Raw genomic sequence first — 11,340 nt, 5'->3', positions numbered from 1 at the left:
GCATGTTGGGCATGTCTCAACATGTTCTGTCTGCACTGGTGCTGTAAATATCGTACAGCAATATGATGTATCAAACAAACTGCAGTATAATGTGAGTGTGTGTCTGCAACATAAAGAGCTATGCTTAGCGGGCGAAGCATATGCCACGCTTATGTGATATCCGGCTGGTTTTCTTTTATAACGGCATGCTTTAAGCACTGGGTTGTGTGTGTGTGTGTGTGTGTGTGTGTGTGTGTGTTTGAAAGCTTTTCTTAGAAACAACAGCTGCGGAGCGCATCATTCGATCCACCGACAGCTATATTCCCAGCATGCCACACTGAGCCCCCTGATTTTAGCACCGAGACCAAAGACACACACAGACAGACACACACACAGACACCCACAGACGCTCACACACCCACACACTCGCTCACGCACACGCGCAGCGTGTTAAATAGGAAGTGGCATTCCATCCTATTCAACGAGGGAGCAACTGCATTCAGTGGGAATTTTTTTTTCTCCTTGGTAAGTAGCGAGGTTCCCGGGGGGACGTTTATTCCTGTAACATGGAGGACAACGGGAACCAACTGCTACCATGGCGCGGAGGTACAAAAGAAGAGAAGGCCATTTCCCGAAACACTGGAGATAACGGTTATTTAAAGAGATGTCTCCTTCCAGGGCCGCGCTTATCCACAGCCACCAGGTGGATTTGGTGACTCTAGCCTGTAACCAGTAATATGCCTATGTGCAGGAATTTTAAATTATGTGTTTAACTCAGTAGAAAAAGGCAACTAAACATATTTGAAGGGAAAAAAAGATATTAGAGCATCCCGGAAATTTCCCCAGGGACGAGGTATAGTCCCGGTCCCATATATTCAGTAATTAGGGAGAGAGGAGCGAACAGCACACCATTATGAAGTGCGTCCCCAGGGGGAGCGTGGGTCGAACAGGGGTCCGCTCACCATTGCCTAAGCCACCTCGCAATCTCTTCTGGACGGGGGACAGAATATGACCAAATCAATCAATCCGGGGAATGGGGAACAGTGTTGTGCTGCACTGCAGTTGCATACTAGTGCATCTTCAGCAAAACGAGAGAAAACCAGAAGATTGGGGGGGGGGGGGGGGGGGGGAGTTTGGTACGGGATAAGGAGTCTGGAGAGGATTACCGGGTGAACTAGGGTGAAAGAGAGGAGAGAGAGAAATATATCAAGTAATATATATAGAGAGAGAGGGAGAGAAATAGAAAGAAAGAGATAGTAAGATGGAAGATATGGATGGAGAAAGAAGTACAGAAAAATAGAGAGTAAGAGAGAGAAACAGAGAGAAAGATAATGGAGAGAAAGAGCAAAACACAAAAAAAAGAGAGAAATGGCGAGGTAAGGAAATCATCACAGTGATCGAGAGCCTTGCGGCTGTTCGGGGGGGGGATCTGAGCCTGCCTCCCGCTCAATGCCCAGTCCGTGGAGTGTGGTGGCGATGGGCTGTGGGCTTTTTAAGCTGAGCACTGCAGAAGTGCGAGGCTAGGGCCTCGGGCTATAGGGGCACCCGGCCCCCCGAGGGGGCAGGTGTGACACGATCATTAGCGTGTGACGGATGGCTCGGGAGGAGGTGGAGGAAGAGGAGAGCACAGCCACCACTATAGCGATACGTCCCAACATCCCCATCCATCTACTCTCCCCTAGGCCCCCTGAATCCCCGGCGCCATGGAAACACTCCAGGAGCACTGCTTTGGCCAAGGGCTGCATGGCACTGGGTGGCATGTGTGTCGGCTGTGAATGAGGAGGTGCCCCCCCCCCCATCCACATCCGACACACACTTGACCCCCAGCTGACACACATGCAACCCGTGGCCCAGTGGGAGACATCTTAGCAGCGGTAGATCGATGTCGGAGGCTTGTGAGGATACATTAAAAGTCTTTGTGTGTATAACATGATCTATGTGTCCGCCATTGCTGGTTAGCTGTTGAAACAATTTGTGGAAAACCCAGGGTAACACACACAGACTGAAGCCAGGTGTGAGGGGAGAGAGAGCGATTGTGAGAGATTGAGAGAGGGAGATAGAGAGAAAGAGAGCGCAGTGAAATATGGGCAATATGTACAAGTCAAACTATTTTCTATCTGGATTAGTGTTAGCAAAGGGCAGCATCCAGCATCTCTGTCTTGTCTATCTATCTCTGGCCCAGCAGGGTTTAAACAGCCACAGATCTCTGTGTGGTGGGGTCAATATGCATTTGGACCCTGATCATCCTGGACTGCTATCAATGGAAAATACTTTTGCATATGTTGTTTCCTTGCCAACATCCCTGCAGATAAGCCCACAACGTTTTTCCCCAGGTTACCGATGGCACATAGACTGTTCACCATAGCGCAGAATTTATTCATGGGGTTGTCATTTGACTGTGCAAACAAATATATGTAGGCTACAAATATTTGGGGGAAAAAATATGAATATATTCATGCCAGCCTCTTCTGTATACCTACACAAAGCAGATCTCGCTTGATATACAGGGTTAGAATACAAATGGTTTTATGATTTTCCTTAAAGCCCCTGTGGTCATTATATCAACAGTGTTAGAGCCAGGGCTAATGACATTTCAAAGATAATATTAGATGTATAACAATTTTTTTACGAATTGTTTGCGTCTGCGTGTCCTTGTGTGTAATTCCCTAGGATGTTGTTTGATTTAATTAAAATACCAAATTGCCACGCCTGCCATATGGACCAATATTGCCGTCAGTCATACTGAAGAGGCGTCAGAATCAGCACCAAAACTGTCAGCCCGGTACCAGAATATGTAATTAACTAGTTATAAAAAAATAAATAAAATAAGTCTCGCATGTCTTAACTCACACACAGGTAATAATATAAAACGGCACGGGGGGGGGGGGGGGGGGGACACTGACGGCTAATCCTATTAATTCGCTCTATACGGCAATGCGAAACAAAGAATAGTGCATCGTCGTAAAATCCCCCAAAAAATATCGAAAAGGGATGACTCGGACGATTCGTGTTTCCTCTTCAAATAAAATAAAATAAGTTGGCCCCATCACAGGCAGCTCCTCCGTCGACCAGAGAGCCCCAGACCACCGGGCACACCTTAAACAGCGGAGGACCAGCAGGTATGTGCGCGTGTGGCTCTCCGTGTGTTTTTCCCTCTACCTGATTGCAGACGACGAGTGTTGTCGGTGAGAGCTCATAACCACTGTGTCGCATTACTGTGCCTGGACCGGGCTGTCACTCGGGCTATTTATACCGCAAACCTGGAGCCCTGCTGCTAGCTGGAGTGGACGCCCCACTCGGTGACACTGCGCCCGTACCCGCACCTCACACTCTCACCAAAACACGAACAATGACCGAGAACAGCGTCCACGTCCGAAGAACAAATTAGCTAGGCTAGGCGGGTAATTATCCAGAGAATAGGACGACACTTTGTGTAAATATGATAGCGTCCACGGCGTTGACGAAACCACTTTGATACACAGCCTCGCACGCATGAACCGCAGTAACTCCCAGTATCCCAGTATGATAATGAAAAGTAAAACCAGTGTCACGCCAGTGGAGCCTCTTGTTTCTGCGTTAGCCCCCTGAGCCACTTAACGGTAACTTTACTGTGGGGACTTTCCATCAGACACCGATTGCAGGAAACGTTCAAAACTAATACACAGCTACAATAAAAGCTTCATCGTCAACAAACAAACAAAAGCCACCCGTTGTGATTTTGGTTGACGTCGTCTCCATCCACGACAGGTCTTACCTCGAGAAGAGACCGCCGAAGGATCGCCGCGATGAGCCTGTGTGTCCCGAGCACGTCCGTTCGTCCTGTCTTCTAGATAAGTCTCCTCCGCCGCCGTGTGCTTCTGTCAGAGATGAGAAGCCACGCGCCCACACATAGGAATGCACGAGACCCAACCCCCCCCCACCCCCCTCTCTCTCTCTCTCTCTCTCTCTCGCTCTCTCTCTCTCTCTCTCTCTCTCTCTCTCTCTCTCTCTCTCTCTCTCTCTCTCTCTCTCTCTCTCTCTCTCTCTCCCCCCCTGTCGCTGCTCGCGCGGCTGTAGCACCTGCTGGCTCCTGGTTTTGGCGGTATGATTGGCATTGCGCGCGCTCGCTGGCGACTCTGTGGCGCTTGCCATCCCCCCCTGCGCGTGCACATTGTAATGTAGTGTTTGTTATATGATGTCTTATTAGAAAGTACAGACACACACACACACACACACACACACACACACACACACACACACACAGACACACACACACACCGCTGAGCGCTTGAGATCGGACTGGACCCTTTTGCGTGAGAGTGAGAGTGGCTGGTATACGGTTACATCAGCTCAATGGCTCTCGGTGACCTGACCTCCCACTGACTGAGATGGAGCGACGATGGGTCTTCAAAGCGCTGGCGGGAATTGGGAAATAGTCTATCTCTGGCTGATGGTCGCCTTCTAAACGAACCTCCTCGCAGTACACACAGCGAATCAGAATCAAGGCGAAGGTCCATTTATGTGGCGCGCGTTTGTGCAAAAGAATCTGAACGAGCGATAGTGTAATTTCTATAAGTAAGGTTCATAAATATTAACAGTGGTCTCATGAATATTCAGATCTTATAGTCTGAATATTTAAACCATCATTCTTCAACCGGTGGCCGCGTGGCTAGACAGCTGCAGACAGGATACGGATAAATAGACCCTCCTCGCCAAGATCTAGATGAAAAAGATCGATCGTTTCTTTCTGTCACGTTATTTCCAGTTCGTTTCATCCAAGCCCGTGCAGTTATCAAGCCCATTTTAAGGCCTTATGCATGAAGTTTTTTGAATGATTATTGTATGGGCTTAGGCCCTACAACCCGTCTTCACGGATTCTCATTTCCGTTGACCCCCTACAACTGACAACAACACGTATAGCCTTAACTGCAGCATGTCAGCCGTAGGCCCGGTCCTACGGCTGACATGCTGCTGTTAAGGCTACGACCGGTGCTACGACTACGGACGCGCTACGAGTAGGTGATGACTCGCTCTGCTTAAGAAACGACAGAGCGCTTTTATATGCGTGTGTGATGCTCCGCGGAGGCTCGACCAGGATCAACAGCGAATGTACGCCCCCTGCCCCCCCCCCCTCCACGGAACTGCGTCTCTTCGCGTCGACACACGCCTTCGAACGTGCGATCGGTTCGCGCTACAGGTGTGAGATAAGGCGTCAGATCAAGTGTGACGCGGAGGCTCTGAGGGTTTGAGGTATAAACGGAAAGTTGAAAGGGTGAGTGTGAAGCACTGTGATGCAGACAGGCCTCCGCTTATCTGCGGATGATCTCACCAGATGATGCTCTGCGTTCGAGCGCCCCTTACCACCCACAATCAGTCAACGAATCTTTTTAGTTTTCTCAATGTTTATCTTGGGTCTGGCTGAGGGGGGAAAACAATGAGCATCAGTATTTATTTGCAGTAATACTCACCGATATGCCTGCTGCGTCTAAGTTGGATCATTACTTTTAACACAGCAAGAGTGCAAAACATAAACCTTTAAAGAACACCTGCCAATCTGTGTGTTTCAAAGATTAAATTCAAGATGTCAAAATGGAAACGTCAGTGTTTTTAGTTTTTGTGCTAAAGCCCTAAACCTTTAAACGTATTATGAATAAATTACCAAAGGTTATGCAACAGAAGACGGCTGACATGACTATAGACATCGCTTTGTGTTTTAAAAAAAAATTGCCACGGAAATAATGTCTGCCTGGGCTGAGTGAAATAATACATACATGGCCTTCAACGGAAGCCGGGGATTGAATCATAGGAACAAACACTGATGCAGTGAGCGCGTGGGCGAAAGAGTAGGCTAAATGTCCGGGGGTGCTTTACTACAATAGGATGAGTCAATGCTGAGCTCCAGCGGTGCGATAGGTTACACGTGCACAGGCTCATGTCTTCTGATGCAATCGGTGTCGAGGAACGGATGTGTCCCCTCTCCTCTCGGTCTCTCTCCTTCTTATCTCTTTTCTCTCTGTTTTGTCTTAGTGGTTTTCATCATCTTTATCTTGTTACACAAAGAAATCGTCCGAAATCGACGCAATCAGGTCCTTTAGAGATGGTTAGGGGCATTTTATTCATTTTGGAAGGGAGAGGAAATGTTCAGAAGGTCGTTTGATCACAAACCTGCAGAGAACGCGATGAATCAAATAAACTGCCAATTTAAATTCAAAAGTGTGTGTATGCGTATATGTGTGTGTGTGCATGTGTGTGTGTTTGTGTGTGTGTGTGTGTGTGTGTGTGTGCGCGTGTGGGTGTGTATGTGTGTGTGTGTGCGTGTGTCTATGTGTGTGTTCATGAGGGCTTCTAACATAACTGATAACTTAATTTCCCCCGATCCCTTTTCACTCACTTTTGTTCTCTTACACTCATCTCTCTCCCTTCATCTGCTTCTCTCACACCCCTTTCTCTCCCACCATCTCTCCCGCTTCCACCTCTTATCTCTCTGCATCTCTCTTGTCCACCTCCCTCTCTCACTCCCTCCCTCCTTCTCCCTTCCCCACTTCCTCTCACGCTCTCCAACTCTTTCTCTCACTATATCTCTCCATCCACATCTCTCCCTCCCTCTTCCATCCTCCTCCCCCTCTGTCTCTCTCCTCCACTTCCTCCGTGTTCCAGTGCAGTTATCTCTTGTCGTTGACATGGGAGACTGGGAGACAGTTCTCTCAGCTGTGGGCGTCGTGGCCATAAGCTGAGTCGCACTGCTATTTATATTTGTTCCTAATGAGGTGAGATTGCTCTCCACCATAGCAACGGTCTCTATGGATACCCACGTGCCTGGATACCGGATCCCATTCTGTTTTAAATGTGTCCTATCGTTGGTGGAGCTGCCTTGCTGGCTATATACCTCCCAGTGTATCCTCGCCTAATTAATTTGCAATGATAGCCAAGTGTCTCTCTCTTTCTTTCTCTTTCTCCCTTTCCATTTCCATCGTTCTCCATCCCTATCTCTCCCTCTCCATCTCGCTCTCTCCATCCCTCCCTCTCTCCCTCTCTCGCTCCTAATATCTCTCTGTGAATGGAGGGTGGATGTGTTAATTGATCAGAAGGTCCTAAAGAGCCACTGGGGGTTTTCAATCTTAAAGTGTTTTTTTTTCTGCAGGACTAAATAGTTAAATTGTCAGGTTGTTAAGACACTTGGTGAATGCATGGTGGCTTTGATAAAATTCTCTTTAAAAACGAGTACACGAGTAGATCAGTCGACCGGAAACCTTTACAGATGCTGTAGCCACGATCTGATGCGAGACAAAACCCTATCACACACACGCCCAAGCCATCTGACACATTTGTGGTCTGAGCAGCTGACTGCCTGCCATGACAATAAAAAGGATGATGCCAGTATATCTAATGTGTGGATTGCTTACACTTAAAAGTATACGTTAGCAAGCACTCAACACCCATTTGTTATATTCACACATTATGATCAGATAAACGTTATCAATGAGCAGTTCAGTGGATAGCCATCTTTGGGGATCGACCCGGTACATTTCTACAAGGAGGCCCCTCGATATATAGATATAATAAAATAATACATATAAAGCTGTACAATAACTTGTCCACTGATGTGGTTTAAGCCAACCCCCCTCCCCCCCGCCCCATCATTGGGGTCATGCAGGTGTTTCAAACCCACAGAAGTCACTTCCTGCCAAACGCAGCTGAGCAAGACCTGCACACAACAGCTACAGAAACGTGCAGTGGTTGATTTACAGGAATACAAAGAGCAGCAAACCAGAACGGTTCGCTGAGCAGCTCTGTGAGTGGTCTGTTAGTTAACAAGGTTTCCCGTACGTAACAATTCCTGGTGTATGGACGGATATACATTGCACACACACACACACACACACACACACACACACGCAAGCACACACACACGCACGCACACAAATACCTGAACCAGACAGACATACAACTAAAACACACAAACAAAATTTAACACATGCATGCTCCAAATAGACACAGATATACTCTCACACACACACAAACACAGACTCAGACACATGCCCTGACCACACAGGGACCCCAAAGACACACACACACACACACACACACACACACACACACACACACACACACACACACACACACACACAGAGACACTCAAGGACAGGTGTGTGGGATCGGTGCGGTGCATTGGTGCGGTGTTCTCTGCCCTTGAACAGCCTCCCAGTCTGCGATGTCGCAGACAGCCGATGAAAAGAGAGCACATTAAGAGCAGAAAGACACACACACACATATGGATGAAGAGAGGAGAGCAAGAAGTATTTCCAGACAGTGGTGGAGGTGAGGGACAGGTAGACATAGAAATAAACAACTAACTGGAATAAGTCGGTTGTAAAGCCCCATGGTTCACACTGTGGGTCGACCTCTGCAGGGCCCGTCGGCTTGTGTATGTGCTCCTCGCCTCGGCCCCCACTGCAGCAGGTGGTACTAGTGACGTCCGCACTCTTCCCAGCAGTGCATACATAAGCCTGCGCGGCACGCACCCTGCACCCGCGCGTGCATAACTTTCACTCTCTGTGCTCTCTGATGTCAGTCCAGATTCATTCTCCTGCTCTTCAAATGCACTCACCCCCTCGGATCGTGGCACCGTGTCTGCTTGTTGACAAGTGCGCATGCACACACGCGCACACACACACACAAGCACCCAACATCCACACATACAAGTACCAAATGCACCCCCCTACACACACACTAAAATACATCCACACATACAAACACAAACACCCACCCTCCTGTGGCGGCTTGATTATACAAGAGGAGGAAACACTCCTCCAAGGGCGTGTGTTTGTATGTGTGTGTGTGTGTATATGTGTGTGTGTGAGTGTCAACTGCCGTTGTGTAACCATCATTACAACTTCCCACTCCCGCGCACACACTTCCCACACAGGTTAAGGCAGTAATCGCCCCGGCAGCATCTCAGAACACACAACATACCATCCCTGCAGGAAGGAATCCTGGAGCCGTCGTTTCTCCTTTCATAATCTATCTTCCTGTACACCCACGTTCGTTTGTAGAGAAGGAGCTGGGGCGGGGGGGCAGGCGAGAGAGGGGTGGGTGGGTGTATGGGTGGGTGGGGGATGCTGGGAGTTGGAAAAAAGGCAAGGGAGAGAGGGAGAACGCTCATGTTAGTTGTTATAGTAACTGCATCTCCTCATACGTACTGGTTCTAGTTATTTCACACATCTCACCCTATCGCTATACACTGGAGAGAAGGACAGGTGAGACTGAGAGAGACACAGAGAAAGAGACACAGAGAAGTATAGAGAGAGACAAAGAGATGCAGTTAGGAGCTGTAATATTTTTTAATGTGGGGACATTGCATTGGTGATCCTTTGTTAAGTTAACATTAAATGTGGATGGGACACCTAGTTTCTCTTACACACCTTCTTACTCTCTAACACACACACACCAACACGCACACCTGATCCTATTTCAGAATGAAAATATCTCTATGTACAAGTCCCAGAATAGTAACTTTGACTCTGCAGTGACGGCTGAGTCGTAATAGCACAGAGCTTAGTCAGCACAGGCAGTTATACTACCTTTTCTATTACAGCGACCATCGAAACCATTCAGATTGGGGCTTGGGAACTGATAATTTTGTCAGACAATATTTCTCTGTTCTTCTCTGTGGTACATGTAGCGATGGCAAGGAGGAAATAGAGAGAGCATAAAAAACATTCAAAACAGCAGGAGGGACAATATGGCAGCGTGGAGTTTGAGGGCTATTAGTGTGCATGTAATTAATACCCGTCACACATGTGCTGTGTAGAGCGGCTTTATTGCATTTGCGACCAATTAAAATATGACACCCCACTGGTGGAGCACGCCTTGTTAAAATGAAGAGCCCGCGATGTATGAACACCTTTGATAAACAGATTCTGCTGTCCCATTGGGGTTGACAGCAACGGTATGCTACAGGACGAGCAGGAGAAACAGAGAGATAGATAGAGAGAGAGAGAGAGAGAGAGAGAGAGCAAGCATAGGTGAAAGAGGGGGAGAGAATTGTAGTGGAGTGGTATCACATCACTTTCACTGGGGAAATGAATCGTGAGATGAAGTGGAAATTTTCATATTTGTAGAAAAGAACACACACACTGGTTTTTATCAAGGACACTATGAGGCAGAGGAACGTCAGCAGCGGAGGCCGGCAGAGATCCAACAATCGGGGGCCAAAACTCCAGGGACAGAAGGACCGGAACACAGAAAGATGAACTGAGATGAACACAGATAGAGCTGTGATTAGTATTTGAAAAGCAAGGGCACTCGGCAGGTAAGGATCATGTCCATGCAGGTATCATTATAAATGATCTTTTTTTGATGAGGAGTCGAGATGAGACAGATCAGGGGATGGTTCGAGGAGAAACAAAGAGAGGAGAGGAACACGGGAGGAGAGGAAGAGGGAGGTGGAGTGATGGATGGAAGCTGAGGAGAAGCCGCTCTCTGCCAGCGTCTCCATGCATCCTAGCAGACATCACACTGGGCTGCCATCTGCCGCTGCAGAACTGCGCCCCCCCCACCCACACACACACACTCATACTCCCTTTCTCTCACTCACATGCACATGACTCTCATGAAATCAACGCCCTTTCACACATGTTACACGCTAGACACTCATACAGTACAAACATTCACACAATTCTTTTTACACATTCTCAAACACGTGCACAGGTTCACACACACACACACACACACACCATCGCACCAAGTAGACTTTCACGAACACATTAATTTAATAATTAACACTTTAATATACGCCTTCGCTCACATACACAAAAATACCTACTCTTATAAAATCAACACTCTTTCACAGACAAACTCTCTCACATGCGCACAAATACATACTATTTCCCTCTCTCATGCAAACATGTGTGCATAAACGTGCACTCTTTTGCTCCTAGACACTCACACAATCTCTTGTTCTCAGACACCGCCACACAGAAAGATGAGAAATGCTGAATCATTAGCATAAACTGAAATTGAATAAATATATGGATATGAGATCTGGCTAGGGTTGGCAAATCACCTTGGGGGAAATATTATTGGATGAGATCAGGACCTCTGCGAAGGATCATTTGCATGCGGTCTAAGTGGGTATGCACCCAGGGCTCAGCAGGTCAATGCAACCTGTATTGCTCTGACGGAAACAATTCCTTCCCCGATTGGCCCATGGGACCACAACTGTGGCCCCGCGCAAAAATACTTGATGTAATTTTGCTCTACGTCGGGCCATCATTAGTGCCCCCTTGTGTCCTAATATAGTAACAGCAACACACACACACACACACACACACAGACACACACCAGGAGAGATGAATGTTTGAATTGACAAGACTAGAGATA

General features: G+C 47.7%; 1 protein-coding gene across 3 annotated transcripts in view; it reads right to left on the bottom strand.

The window, feature by feature from the left end:
- The window catches only part of arpp21 (cAMP-regulated phosphoprotein, 21), a 13,982-nt gene extending 10,112 nt beyond the window's left edge, over positions 1-3,870 (bottom strand). For 2 of the 3 annotated variants that reach the window (XM_079749654.1, XM_079749656.1), the window contains exon 1: positions 3,734-3,870. The gene's annotated coding sequence lies outside the window, so the exon portion shown is untranslated. The remainder of the gene's footprint in view (positions 1-3,733) is intronic. The other variant, XM_079749655.1, reaches the window with a different exon arrangement.
- Between the last annotated feature and the right edge of the window lie 7,470 nt (positions 3,871-11,340).

The sequence above is a fragment of the Pollachius pollachius genome, assembly GCF_949987615.1.
Source record: "Pollachius pollachius genome assembly, chromosome: 13".
NCBI classification, from domain to species: domain Eukaryota; kingdom Metazoa; phylum Chordata; class Actinopteri; order Gadiformes; family Gadidae; genus Pollachius; species Pollachius pollachius.
The sequence above is the reverse complement of the archived record's forward strand: the minus strand, read 5'-3'. Positions and strand labels throughout refer to the sequence as shown.